At 38.4% G+C, this 13,427-nt stretch overlaps 1 protein-coding gene across 12 annotated transcripts in view; it reads right to left on the bottom strand.

Annotated features, from left to right (window-relative positions):
* Positions 1-13,427, bottom strand: part of RYR2 (ryanodine receptor 2) — a 749,188-nt gene that overhangs the window by 445,899 nt on the left and 289,862 nt on the right. The gene's annotated exons all lie outside the window — the stretch shown is intronic.

Raw genomic sequence — 13,427 nt, 5'->3', positions numbered from 1 at the left:
GTTACTAACTCCAGCCTACAAAGTGCTCAATCTTCCTGGCTCACTGTTGCTTCTCTCATGTCATGTAATGCAACGCTTTCGATATGTTCTTCCCCGTCTCACGTTCACCAGAATTATGAGAATTGGTATACTATGATATGAAGCCTATTCTGTGCACCCTTGGGTGCTGCTTTCTGCACTCTGTGAAAGGTCCAGGGGCAGTCCTGAGGTTTCCCAGTCCAGCAAAGAACAGGCCACGCACTCTTAGAGCTACTGACCTCACCATGACCTCAGAAGCCACAGGAACATAATCTGGTTGTAATTACCAGTCCTGCCTTAAATGTTCCATCTGGTCTATTGCATCCCCAGGTTATGCAGATCAGCCTGGTCTTTGTCTTTCTCTTACAGCTCTGAGATTTGTTGTATAAAATGGGACAGCTTCTAAGAGAGTGTGTCTGCAACTCCAAGGAGCTGCATGGTCTCCTTTTAAATTGTCACATCTGAAATCACATGACAGATTTTGTATGTGTGCATATTATCTATGTTTTCTTCTGGGAAAAGGTACTAGAACTTTTATCTGGTTCACAAAGGCACCATGCCTGGGGATGGCCAAAAAAAATCTCACCCGGATGAGACCCTCTGGACAGTAAAAAGGGGAACTTGCAAGAATTAAGCTGTGACAACAGGGCTTCACCTGGATTGTCCAACAAGGATGGGTGTCCAACCTGGATTTTTCAGGCCAACAAGGATGGTGGGTACCTGACCCCAAAGTTTAACTTCCCATGTTCCCTTCTGAAAATACTTCTTTTCTTCCACAATGGCAAGGGGCAATGTGAAAAAAAGAGCTGTACTTCCCAGGCAAAAGTTTCACCTTCTATTCAAAGCTGTTACAAGAGTAGCAGAAACACAACTTTTGGCACTTTTCATCCCTCTGATTTTGGGTTCGTAGGGTCTACCTTGCGGTTCTGCAAGTGGCAATATTTACTGAAATCTGGTTCATAACCTGCATCCCATGTGGTAGTGGTTAGAGCGAGTGGTCACCACAGACTGAAAGCCTGGCCCTCATGGGGTTTACACTCTAGTGGGGAGAGGTGGTCTTGAAAAACAATAGAAAGGAAAACAAAAATGGAAGTGTATACTTTGTCAAAAGGTAATAGTGCTCTGGGGAAAACTCAAGCAGGCTAAGGAGAAAGACGAGTTAGCGGGGAAGGGGCATATGGGTGGTACCGTCTGCTGAACAGACGCGAAACAAAGAAGACAGACTAGGATAAGACTAGAATGTTTTGGGCACCTGGGTGGCTCAGTGGGTTAAAGCCTCTGCCTTTGGCTCAGGTCATGATCCCAGGGTTCTGGGATCAAGCCCCACATGGGGCTCACTGCTTAGCGGGGAGCCTGCTTCCCTTCCTCTCTCTCTGCCTACTTGTGATCTCTGTCAAATAAACAAATAAAATCCTAAAAAAAAAAAAAGACTAGAATGTTTTACGAGAATAAGGTAGAACTTTAAGAGAATAAAAATTAGGGGACAGTTAGCTAGACAGGTTATGAATCTCTTTAAATCACTAGTAAGTTCAGGTATAGTTTACCACATGAATTTACCATCTATTCATTCACTATCAAAGATTTCCATATGTAAGATTTTTTTTTAATCTTAAACACACGCACACAAAAAAACTCTGAGGAAGATGCCCAAATTGAATGAGAGTAATCAAATAAAATAATCTATACATTCAAGATTCATCATCTAAAACAGTGCATAACTGCACCACAGTGATTAAATTACGTGCGAATTAAATTGGCCTCCTTACTGAGTTCGATGCTGGCGTCTTGGAAAATCACTTCATTCAAATACACAGAAATATGGAGTATCCTTAGCTTCAGAGTGGAAAGTTGTCTTTCTGGCTTTGGAAAGACCATAAAAGAGGCAACGTCTACTAAATGAAGATGTGCATTTTAACCGCAGACAAATATCCACATTCACGTAAGTGACAGATAAATAACGGTTGCTCAGTGAACACTTTGAGCTATATGCCCTTCAGGAGATTACAATCATATTCATCTTCTAAATCACCTCTCCAAGTTCACAGATGGAAGACGGGTACAAGGCTATGTACAGAGGCTTTACACAAGATGCTGGTAGATGATCCCATCAAGCTAGTAATTTGTTAATTTATTTGCATTATAACTCCACTCCCTAAGCAGTATTTGTGCTTCACGAAGATTGTTCCTGAACAGTAAGATAAATAGAAATCAGCCTCTGGAAAGAAAATGTTAAGTTATAGTAGGTATTTGGGAATTGCTCTTTCGATATAAATAATAACACTAAATTGTCTGCAATATAAACAAACTAATCCATTAAGCCTTGCACAGCTCTTCCCTATTGAGGACATCAGCCACTTATGATGTGATGCAGAACGAGATACAGGGGGAATAACGCTGGGTGAGTTATCAGAAGCGCCTTCCTCTCTGTACTCTCATTGAGGAAAGTTTCTCTTCACAATTCCATCACTAAATTTCTCAGGAGGAAAGATTCATTCTTATTTACCTCTGGCAGCTCCAGCCCAGAATTCACAACAGCAACCCCATAGACTTTTCTGGAACGAATGCTACTTGAACCAGTAAGGCAGAAAAAGGATGTGGCTTTTCCATTTCTCAGCTATGGAGACAACTGAAGCATAGACTTGCCATCTCTTTTTCTAGATCAGGATTTAACTTGTTAGACCTAGTTTGGCTCAAGAACCTGGATAATCTCAAATGTAAATAAATAGTTCCAATTAAGGCATAAGAATGCCAACTCTGGGTCTGCCATGTACTGCAGCAATGACAGAAATGATCCAACGCTCACTTACAACACAACTGTCTTCCTTCTTCCAAAAAAAAAGAACCTAATTTTATAGATGTACCATTCTTCTCTCCCTCCCCATGCTCTCAGCCAATTGTGCTGACCACATTTCCCTCAGTAAGTAATGGTCATAATCATGCAACAGTGTGCATGAGGGAAATTCTACCAGGTTTCTTTATTCCCTTAAATAAACAACAACAATAACAACGACAACAACAAACACAGAAAGTCAGCTCCTTTTCGTGCCTATGGAAGATGCTAAATTTAGAGATCGTTTCTGAAACTAGCCTAAGAACTAGGCAAACAGAGAGAACAGAGTGAAGAGAACTATACAAAATGTGAGCCAGAGCCCTGATCAATTAAAATGGGACTATCTGTCTTTGGACACTTTGTGTCATTTTTTTAAAACCACGCATGATTCAGTTATAAAAGAGGACACAGCAGTCAGTAATACGATGCAGTTGATGTAAAAGTATTTTTGTACATGACTTTCTAGATGGATACAGACCAATCTTTTAGCGATGGTTGTCTTCAGGGAAAAGGAGGATTATGAAGCAAATATTTGCATTCAGTACTTTGCAATATTACTATTATGAGGATAAAAGATTGTGAAATGGTTCTGGAATTTAAATTTTAATGGAAATTAAAGTGTATGTTTCTATCGCATGCATGGCAGGCACTAATTATGTGTTTTCCCCCAGCTTTATTGAGATATAATTGATACACATGACTGTAATATAAGCTTAAATGTTCAGCATAATGGTGTGATTTACACACATTATGAAATGATTATTGCAATAAGTTTAGTTAGCATCCATCATCTCAAGAGAGATACAATGAAAAAATTTTAAAGAAAGAAAAAAAAATTGTTATGATGAGCACCCTTGGGATTTACTCTCTTGACAACTCTCCTACACACCCCACAGCAAAGGTTAACTATGGGCATCATGCTAGACACGACAGCACAGAACTCGTTCATCCTTTAACTGGAAGCTGTTCTCTTTTGACACGCCCCCCCCTTCTTCCAATCCTCCCTCATCCCACCTCTGGTAGCCACAAATCTGATCTCTTTCTCTACGAGTTTGTTTTTATAGATTCCACATATGAGTTAAGTCACACAGTATTTGTCTTTCTCTGTCTGACTTATTTAACTCAGCATAACATCCTCAAGGTCTGTGCATGTTGTTGCAAACAGCAAGATTTCATTCTTTTTTTTTTTTTAAAGATTTTATTTATTTATTTGATGGAGGAAGAGAGATCACAAGTAGGCAGAGAGAGGGGGGGAAGAAGGCTCCCTGCTTAGCAGAGAGCCCAATGTGGGGCTCGATCCCAGGACCCTGAGATCATGACCTGGGCTGAAGGCAGAGGCTTAACCCACTGAGCCACCCAGGTGCCCCGATTTCATTCTTTTTTATGCCTGAATAATATTCTATCACACAGACACACAAACACGCTTTTTCACCTATTCATCCATCAGTGGATGCTTAATGTTGTTTCTGTGTCTTGGCTGTTGCAAACAAAGATGCGGGGAACATGGGGTGCAGATATCTTTTCGAGTTACTGATTTTGATTCCTTTGGATGTAGTTCCAGAAATAGAATGGCCGAATCATACAGTAGTTCTATTTTTATTTTATTGAGAACTTCCCATATTTTTTCCAGAGTGGCTGCACCAAGTTACAATCCCATCAACAGTACACAAGAGTTTCCTTTTCTCCACATCTTCTCCAGTGTTTGTTACCTCTTGTCTTTTTTAGGGTTGACAACCTAATGGGTGTGCAATGGTATCTCACTGGGATTTTGATTTATATTTCCTTAATGACTAATGATGCTGAGCATTTTTCCATGTATGTGTTGGGCATCTGTGTGTCTTCTTATTTTGCTCTAGCACTATCCCTGCCATTGTAAATGGCAAGATTTCATTCTTTTTTATAGCTGAGTAATATTCCATTGCATACGTACACTACATCTTCTTTATCAATTCGTCTATCAATGGACATTTGGACTGTTTCCAAATCTTGGTTTTTGTAAATAATGCTGCTATAAACATAGAGGTACATGTATCCCTTTAGAATTAGTGTTTTTGTATTCTTTGAGTAAATACCCAGTAGTGTGACTGCTGGGTCATAAGGTAGCTCTTATTTTAACTTTTTGAGAAACCTTCGCACTATCTCTCACATTGGCTGCACCAGTGTGCATTCCCACCAACAGTGCAAGAGGTTCCTTTTTCTCCATATTTTTGCCAATACCTGTTTTCTCCCATGTTGTTGATTTTAGCCATTTGACAGGTGTGAGGTGATATCTCATTCTAGTTTTGATTTGCATTTCCCTGATAAGTGATGGTGAGCATCTTTTCATGTGTCTGTTGTCCATTGGTAGGTTTTCTTTGTAGAAATGTTCGTGTTTTCTGCCCATTTTTAATTGGATTATTTGGCTTTTGAGTGTTGAGTAAATTCTTTATATATTTTGGATACTAGCCCTTTATCAGATATGTCATTTGCAAACATCTTTCCCCCTTCTGTCAGTTGCCTTTTAGTTTCGTTGATTGTTGTTTGTTGATTTGCAGAAGCTTTTTATTTTGATGTGGTCCCAACAGTTTATTTTTGTTTCTGTTCCCCTTGCCTCAGGAGACCTATCTAGAAAGAAGTTGCTCTGGCTAATGGCAAAGAAGTTACTTTTAACATACCATTAATCAAGCAAGTAAATAAGCAAATGAGGACATTTATATGTATCTATATTTATATTTATAAAGTTTATTTATACCCAACCATATTCTAGCCAGGCATTGTGCTGAAGCAAAAATAAAAACTGAGTATGGTATTATTTTTATTAAAAAGTATCCCTAGTTCAGTCTCTGGCTCTGGTCTCTTCAGAGTCGGGTGTCTACTAACATGATATTTAAAAGTATAATACTCATCATTTGATTCTGTATTTTAATGGAGACTTAGGACATGCAGATCAGTAACATATTTAAAAATGGATGAACAACATCAAGCGTTTAAGTTAACTTCACTTTTTTCTGGTGAGTCATTAGCTCAGCCATCTGAGAAACTAACTTTTAATAATGTACAGAACACAATATATATTACATGAATCACAAGCAAGGTCTGTGAACCCTTCATCCTCCTACACCATCCCAATTCACTTTAATGAGAAGGAAAGCATATGGGAAAAAAAAATCAACATGGAAATAAAACAACCGGTTGGACAGAAAATTAACTCTTTTAATTTCTGATCTCCCCAAGAGCTTGAACAAATAGGTCCTTAACATGCAGTACCACTGGGCATATAGCAAAATACCAGAAGAATAAGGATATAAAGGAAACATCAAGATCCACTTTTGGAATGCCCAATCAATACTGAAAACTCCAAAAACTCTTAAGCGAATAAAGTCTTTTAAATACATGTGTATCTATGAATTGATACATATACCTAAGACAGACTGATCTTAACCTTGACTGGCTTACAAGAAAGTACACTTTTCAGATCTTATTCAACTAGATTACTCTGCTTTTCATCAGATCTTGTCAACATCTTCCACCTACATCCCAAAAGTAGTCGGCTAGAGAATGGTACCCCACAGACATCCACATCCCAATCCCCAGAATCTGTGAGTATGTTACAGGGTAGTATGTACTTCATTTTGAAGATAGAGGATGGGCCACAAACCAGGAGTGCGAACTAGAAAAGACAAGGAAACGGAATCTTCCCCAGAGCCTCTATAAAGAATATCATTCTGCTAATACCTTCATTGCAGCTCACTGAGATTAATTTTAGACTTCTGAACTCAAGAACTGTAAGATAATAAATTTATGGTGTCTTAAGCCATCTGGTTTGTGGTCATTTTTTTTTTAAGATTTTTTTTATTTATTTATTTGACAGAGAGAGAGTTTGTGGTCATTTTTTAACAGCAGCCACAGAAACTAATGCATGTGGCTTCTGTGACGGTTTTTTCCTGGTTCTCCTCATCTCTCAGATGGTATCTTCCCAGAGCCTTCCAAAGGATCCTTCTCCTCTTCCTCCCAAGGCTTTAATAGTGATATCCCCTCAGGTTCTTCCATTGCTTTTATTGTACGGACACTCTGAGTAAAGAGCTTAAAAGCAAAAACTTTGAACCATGAGAGATGATGGACTCTGAAAAACAACTTGAGGGTTTTGAAGGGGTGAGGGGTGGGAGGTTGGGGAACCAGGTGGAGGGTAATAGAGAGGGCACATATTGCATGGAGCACTGGGTGTGGTGCAAAAACAATGAGTACTGATACGCTGAAAATAAATAAATAAATAAATAAATAAATAAATAAATAAATAAGCAAAAACTTTAGAGTCCAGAGGACATGGATTTGCACCCCACTTATACCATATGCTCTCTATGTGATCTTTCAGATATTGCAGTTCTCAGGTCTAGAAACTCCATTTTGTTTCTTTGATTAATTCTTCTATGTTAAGTATTTGAATCTTTTATTTCATTGAACATAGTTACAATAAGCTGCTTTATGCTTTTGTCTGGAAAGATCATCTCAGGGTTCTTGTGGATTGTTTCTTCTCTTGAGATTGGATCACATTTGCATGTTTCTTTCCATGTCAACCAACTGCAGACTGTATCCTATCTTTTTATGCTGTTAAGATTCTGAATTCCAGGCCCCTGGGTGGCTCAGTCAGTTAAGCGTCTGTCTTCAGCTCAGGTCAGGATCCCAGGGTCCTGGGATCGAGTCCCACATCAGACTCCCTGATCAGCGGGGAGTCTGCTTCTCCCTCTACCCTTTCCCCCTGCTCATGATCTCTCTCTCACTCTCTCTCAAATAAATAAATAAAATCTTAAAAAAAAAAAAAAAAGGTTCTGGATTCTAATTCTAATATATACCTCTGGAGAATGTTGAGGGATTTGTTGCAACAGTTAATTAAGTCAGTGAAACTCACACTGCAAGATGCTGGGTGGCAGCACAAATCTCAACCCAGTATAGTCCTTAGCACTGGCAACTGCACGGACATCTGCCCCCCACACGTGGTTTAAGCACTAGCGAGAGGCTAGGCAGTTTATACACAGAATCCGGGGCTCCCCACCTCTGGATTTGTCTTTTTCAGGATTATTTCTGGACTTTCTCAAGGCCCCAAGTTCCATCTCCAGAGAGACTACGGGTATTCTCTTGGAGTCTGAGCTGCCACACAACACTGACTTGAGGCCACCTTCAGGCTAAAAGCCTTAAAAATGAGGAAATTCATTTTCTCACGTCAATCCCATTTTCCAAATCCAGCTCTTCTCTAGAATCTTCCTGCTTTGGCCCAACTCTCCAGAGCCTTCCAGTGTTTGGGATGTTTGCTGTTATTTGCACTGATTTTTAAGATTTGGTCCTCTATAGTTCTTCCTCCAGAAGATGAGGTCTGCAGGAGCTCTGGGAGGCAGGCAGAGCCAGACAAAAGTCCTGAGAATAAGGACCATGGCTGTGGCGTCTCCTGTGTGCAGGGACTGACTGGCTGGCACATGTTCGTTGCATTAACTTATTAGAGTCTCCCATCAACACTCTCAGGGAGATATAAAGATTTCTCTTTATAAATGAAAAAAAACTGAGGGAGAGAAAGATTAAGCAGCTTTCCTAAGATTACTGAGAACTGAACTCCGAGTCTGTGTCAGATCCACGAGCTTCATGCCACTGTGAAGTCTGTACGGGTCTTCTTGACCTTCATCTGCTCCTCCTGCTTTTACATAAACTGATATGATGCAATCATGTGCCTGAAATCGGTGCTTCACTATCTGATAAAGGTACTTTTTAGAAACTCATTTATGGTGCTTCAGTGTTAAAAAAAAAAAAAAGTATTTTTCAAAGACTCGCTTACCAGTAAATTTAGCTAGCTGCGTTCTTGGTGCATTTTTTATATTCTGCATACATACCTCAAAAAGGCAGAGGTTTTATTAGAAGAATGACACAGCTGTATTAATAATACTCTGCATTCTAGAACTTCATTTCTCATAAAAACTGGACATGTCAGAGTCTGATGTATATTTGTATTGATAATAACTGCATTATCTTGAATCTTTAATTACAAATAGTATATAATTTAAAAATATGAAGAAGTCATATAAAATAACAAAACATTTTAGTAAATTGAGACATAAAAATCATCTTAAGAATATCTCTGGATATGTTAGGCAATGTCCTCCTGGCAAGTATAGTTTTCCATTAGAATTCTTTAAAAATAGCCCAATGAGATCAAATTATTCTTTGAAGAAAAATTTAAAATGATTTTTATATCAGTACTTTGAGAATGAACCCGACTTGTCTTAGAAATGGAAAAAGTCTAAAGAAAATTCAAGGGAATGACAAGTTCCACGTACCTAATCCCTTCATTGTGCTTACACTATGAGTGCATATACTAAAATGGTAACACATAAACTGTAATTGTTTTTCTATACCTGCATTAGACTGTGGACCCACTGATGACAAAAATCACTTATTATTCATCTTTCTATCCAAAGAGTCTTCTAACGTATATCTTATAAATGTTCAAAAAGTTTACATTAACTGATGAGAACTGAAAGATTTTTATTCTTATTAATTAATGATACCAATCATAATTACCTAAATTATAAATTTCAACCTACTTCTCCAAAGAGCAGGATACATGGGGCAAACACTGGTTTCATTTTAGGTAATTTTTCTTGGTTCAAGCTATAAAATTCAAAGAAGGAACCAAGAGAGTCAAGTGGACATGAGGGTCTTATAATTCTTTCAGAAACAACTAAATCAAAAGACAGAAAAGCCAGTCAATGTTACAAATTTAAAACATAGTCTCCTAAACACAATATACAAGTAAGCCACTAGATACACTCATGGTATTATTAAAAAAAAAAAAAGGCCTTTTCAACAAATGATAATTATTAAAATTATCTGAAAAAGTAAGACTTTTCAATAAAGTGCACAGGCTTCAAAAACAAAGCTCTTTCCACCACACTATGTGCCCTCTCACTTCCTATCTGTGCTCCTATGAAACGGAATCCTTAAACTAGACCTTAAAAAAAAATACAACCATGTAGAGAAATTGTTTATCCCAAAGGTCTGTGAATTAACAGAAGTATAGTAAAATAGCCCAAAGCCTAAGATCACCTAAGTCATTAAACTTTATTCACTACAATACTGACTCTATAGTTTAACATAATTATGCCCTCATTAAACTGGCAGAACCATGTGCCAGAAGTGGGTTGGGATGTTGGAGGAAGAGGGACAGAGAGCTGGACCAGCCACAATGGCAGAGGAGCAATAAGCCAAGGCCCAGGAAAAGGCCATCAGAAATTCGGAACAGTCCTACCAATGGAGCATACAAGGGATGAGAAAAAGAGTAAGGAAAAGAATAATAATGGCCCCTGTTCAAATATGCTACCAGAACAACAGTCTCCAAGCACCATCACCAAAGCTGACGATAAAGACTTACCTTCCCCAAAGCCACAGAGTGAATACACGGGCCAAGTGGTATTCTAAAATATTTCTCTAATTCTACAAAGCCCTTCTATTGGCCCTGTGCTATATGTAAAACCAGCATACAAAATCAATCAGAAGAGTGAGTAGAGACAGATGGGTGTGGGTTCACAGACAGACAAGTTACACAGAACCACATAAACCCAGGGGGAGGACAGAAGGAGTAACAAAAGCAAGGATGCCCGTGTACAGAAGCCCAGGCAAAGTTCGCCCAAAGGGATGGGCACTGCTCCAGGGGTCATTTTCTCCTTGTTTATGTGCATTACCTCCACCCTCAAAATTTTAAAGGCTCTAAGAGCAGATACTTGGATAAGTGGGTCTTAGTCTCTTTAATATTGATAAACTTTGAGTAAGAATAAAATCTAAGTGGTATTCAGTGGATATGTACATATGATCTAGATCTGTCTTACTACACTTTTTTATTAAACAGATGAAAGTCTCTTTAGATAAAACCCTTCAGAATGCTTTTGGGCCACAAACGTCTTAGTTATTTTACTAATAGTCACGATAAGCAACTCTACTGCATCAAAACTTCATAAATTAGGTAATATTTTTCCCTGATTCATCTTACATATACCCTTTTGTTATCAGGAATTTTCTTGATTTGTTTCAGCACAAGTGATGCTGGGAATTTCTCACTAGTTTCCTGAATCTTTATGAAAACCATGCATTTATTCAAAGAGACCCAAGAATATGAGCAAAATGGGTTAACCAAAAAAAGAAAAGGCACAGTTCTACATGGGATTTTTTCCCTTATCATCACCAAGTGTGTTCATATTACTATGCGCATATGATAACATTTTGGACATTAAAATAGTATTATGCAATTTACTGAATTACATAAAGAATTTAGAAGGAATTATGTTTTTTTCAAAAAGGACAAGGCTTGGGGCGCCTGGGTGGCTCAGTGAGTTAAGCCTCTGCCTTCGGCTCAGGTCATGATCTCAGGGTCCTGGGATCAAGCCCCGCATTGGGCTCTCTGCTCAGTGGGGAGCCTGCTTCCTCCTCATTCTCTCTGCCTGCCTCTCTGCCTACTTGTGATCTCTGTCAAATAAAATCTTCAAAAAAAAAAAAAAGGACAAGGCTTTGTAAGTAGAGTTGATTATGAACGAGTTAGGAAATCAGGAAATACGTAAGGTTGTGTTTGATACACTGGCAATTTGTAAGGGAGAAAAATGATTTCATGAAAATCAGCATTACTTGGTTGTATATACCCTTCTCGTAAAAGTCGATCTTTCTTTTTTTTTTTTTAAGATTTTATTTATTTACTTGACAGAGCACAAGTAGGCAGAGAGGCAGGCAGAGAGAGAGGAGGAAGCAGGCTCCCTGCTGAGCAGAGAGCCCGATGCAGGGCTCGATCCCAGGACCCTGGGATCATGACCTGAGCCGAAGGCGGAGGTTTTAATCCACTGAGCCACTCAGGCGCCCCAAGTAGATCTTTCTTAAAGCAAATCTACTGTCTACAGTTTATTAAGCTGGAGATGACAGTTTGCTTGACATAGGTCAAGGTTTCCATAGATTCCTGTAATGAATTCAAAGCAACAGCTAGGTAGGCTACGGATACCTATAAAGTCCAAAAGACTTGACTCCTACAAATGCCAAAAACATCCACTATAGCATATAATCAGACACGCTATTAAGCCAGCTTGCACTAGTACATGTAGGATGGCTGCTAGGGTGGAGACCTTCTCTCCTTCTTGATAAAAACTCGTGGCACCAAATCTGGTATTCCCTAGCTATGATCACCCCAGGGCTACCCCAGGATACCCTCAAATCACTGGGGCCACCCTCACATCTTTCCAGGACTTCGCCTCTAGCATTATAGCTGAGGTCCACTCTCATTAATTGACGCCTGTTCCAAAGTTGTTAAGTATTTTGGGTATCATTTCAGGGTATAATTCAAACTACTCTGTGATTAAGAAGCGCTTCTTTCTCCAAGATATAGAATCCCCTTGAGCTAATGGACAGTGGTTTCCTCCTAAAAGTCAGTCATCTAAAAGTGACATTCAGATCAATGAAAGATGTCCTTTCCTTGCAGCAGATTCTTCTCAGCTTACATTTTCTAATGAAATGAATGTCTTATGGTAGCTACGCTGGGCTTTGAAACATGCTGTTCCACACATCACATAAATTGCCACCTTAGAAACTGACAGAAACCTGTAGATGGGGAATAATTCAAAATAAAATACAGCTAGATAAGAATATTAGGGAGAGGATGCAGAAATCCTAATAAATATCTGAAAAACATAACTCCCAGTATTTCCATCACCCCAACACACAGAAAATTTAGAGCTTGCCAAATCCAACTTCATGATTTTAGGGGGATAAAACATCTTTTCAAAGATGTTAAATTTAAGAAAATTTAGCTTAGCAATATAAAAATAAAATTTATGACCATTTCATACTACATACTACATACTACAGTGTAAGTAAAATGATAATACATACTTTCCTAGATGCTTAGGCAAAAGAAAAATGCTTTTCTTTTTAAAAATAGATTTGGGGTGCCTGCGTGGCTCAGTGGGTTAAAGCCTCTGTCTTTGGCTCAGGTCATGATCTCAGGGTCCTGGGATCGAGTCCCACGTTGGGCTCTCTGCTCAGCAGGGAGCCTGCCTCCCCCTCTTTCTCTGCCTGCCTGTCTGCCTACTTGTGATCTCTGTCTGCCAAATAAATAAATAAAATCTTTTTTAAAAATAGATTTGAATTTCAAAGCTGACATGCCTCAGTGATGTTTAAAAATCAAAAGAGGTTATTCCAGGTACAGACAAAACTATTTGAATTGAGAAATATTTTACTCCTATGTAAGCCTATTCTAAAAGCTTCCTGTTGAAGAAGAGAAATTTTAAAAACATTTAATATAGCTTAACACAGAAATTTCAAACTTCTTTGTAACCAAAAATGAACTTGAAAATAAAACTTGAAAATGAAAATAAAACACATATATTTGGATCTTTTGTAAACTAAATTGTTATTCTAATATCAAATAAAAATCCCTAAAGTTTCTCCTTGATACTTACTAGTATACTATTAACATTTAAAATTAATTAGAAGTAATGTACAAACCAATTAAGTTTTATGTGCAACTAAATCTTTCAAAATTACGAGGCTAATGAAAATACGTTACATCCTAATTGATCACTCA

This window comes from Meles meles, chromosome 13 (genome assembly GCF_922984935.1).
Source record: "Meles meles chromosome 13, mMelMel3.1 paternal haplotype, whole genome shotgun sequence".
NCBI classification, from domain to species: domain Eukaryota; kingdom Metazoa; phylum Chordata; class Mammalia; order Carnivora; family Mustelidae; genus Meles; species Meles meles.
This window is presented reverse-complemented; position numbering and strand designations above follow the sequence as displayed.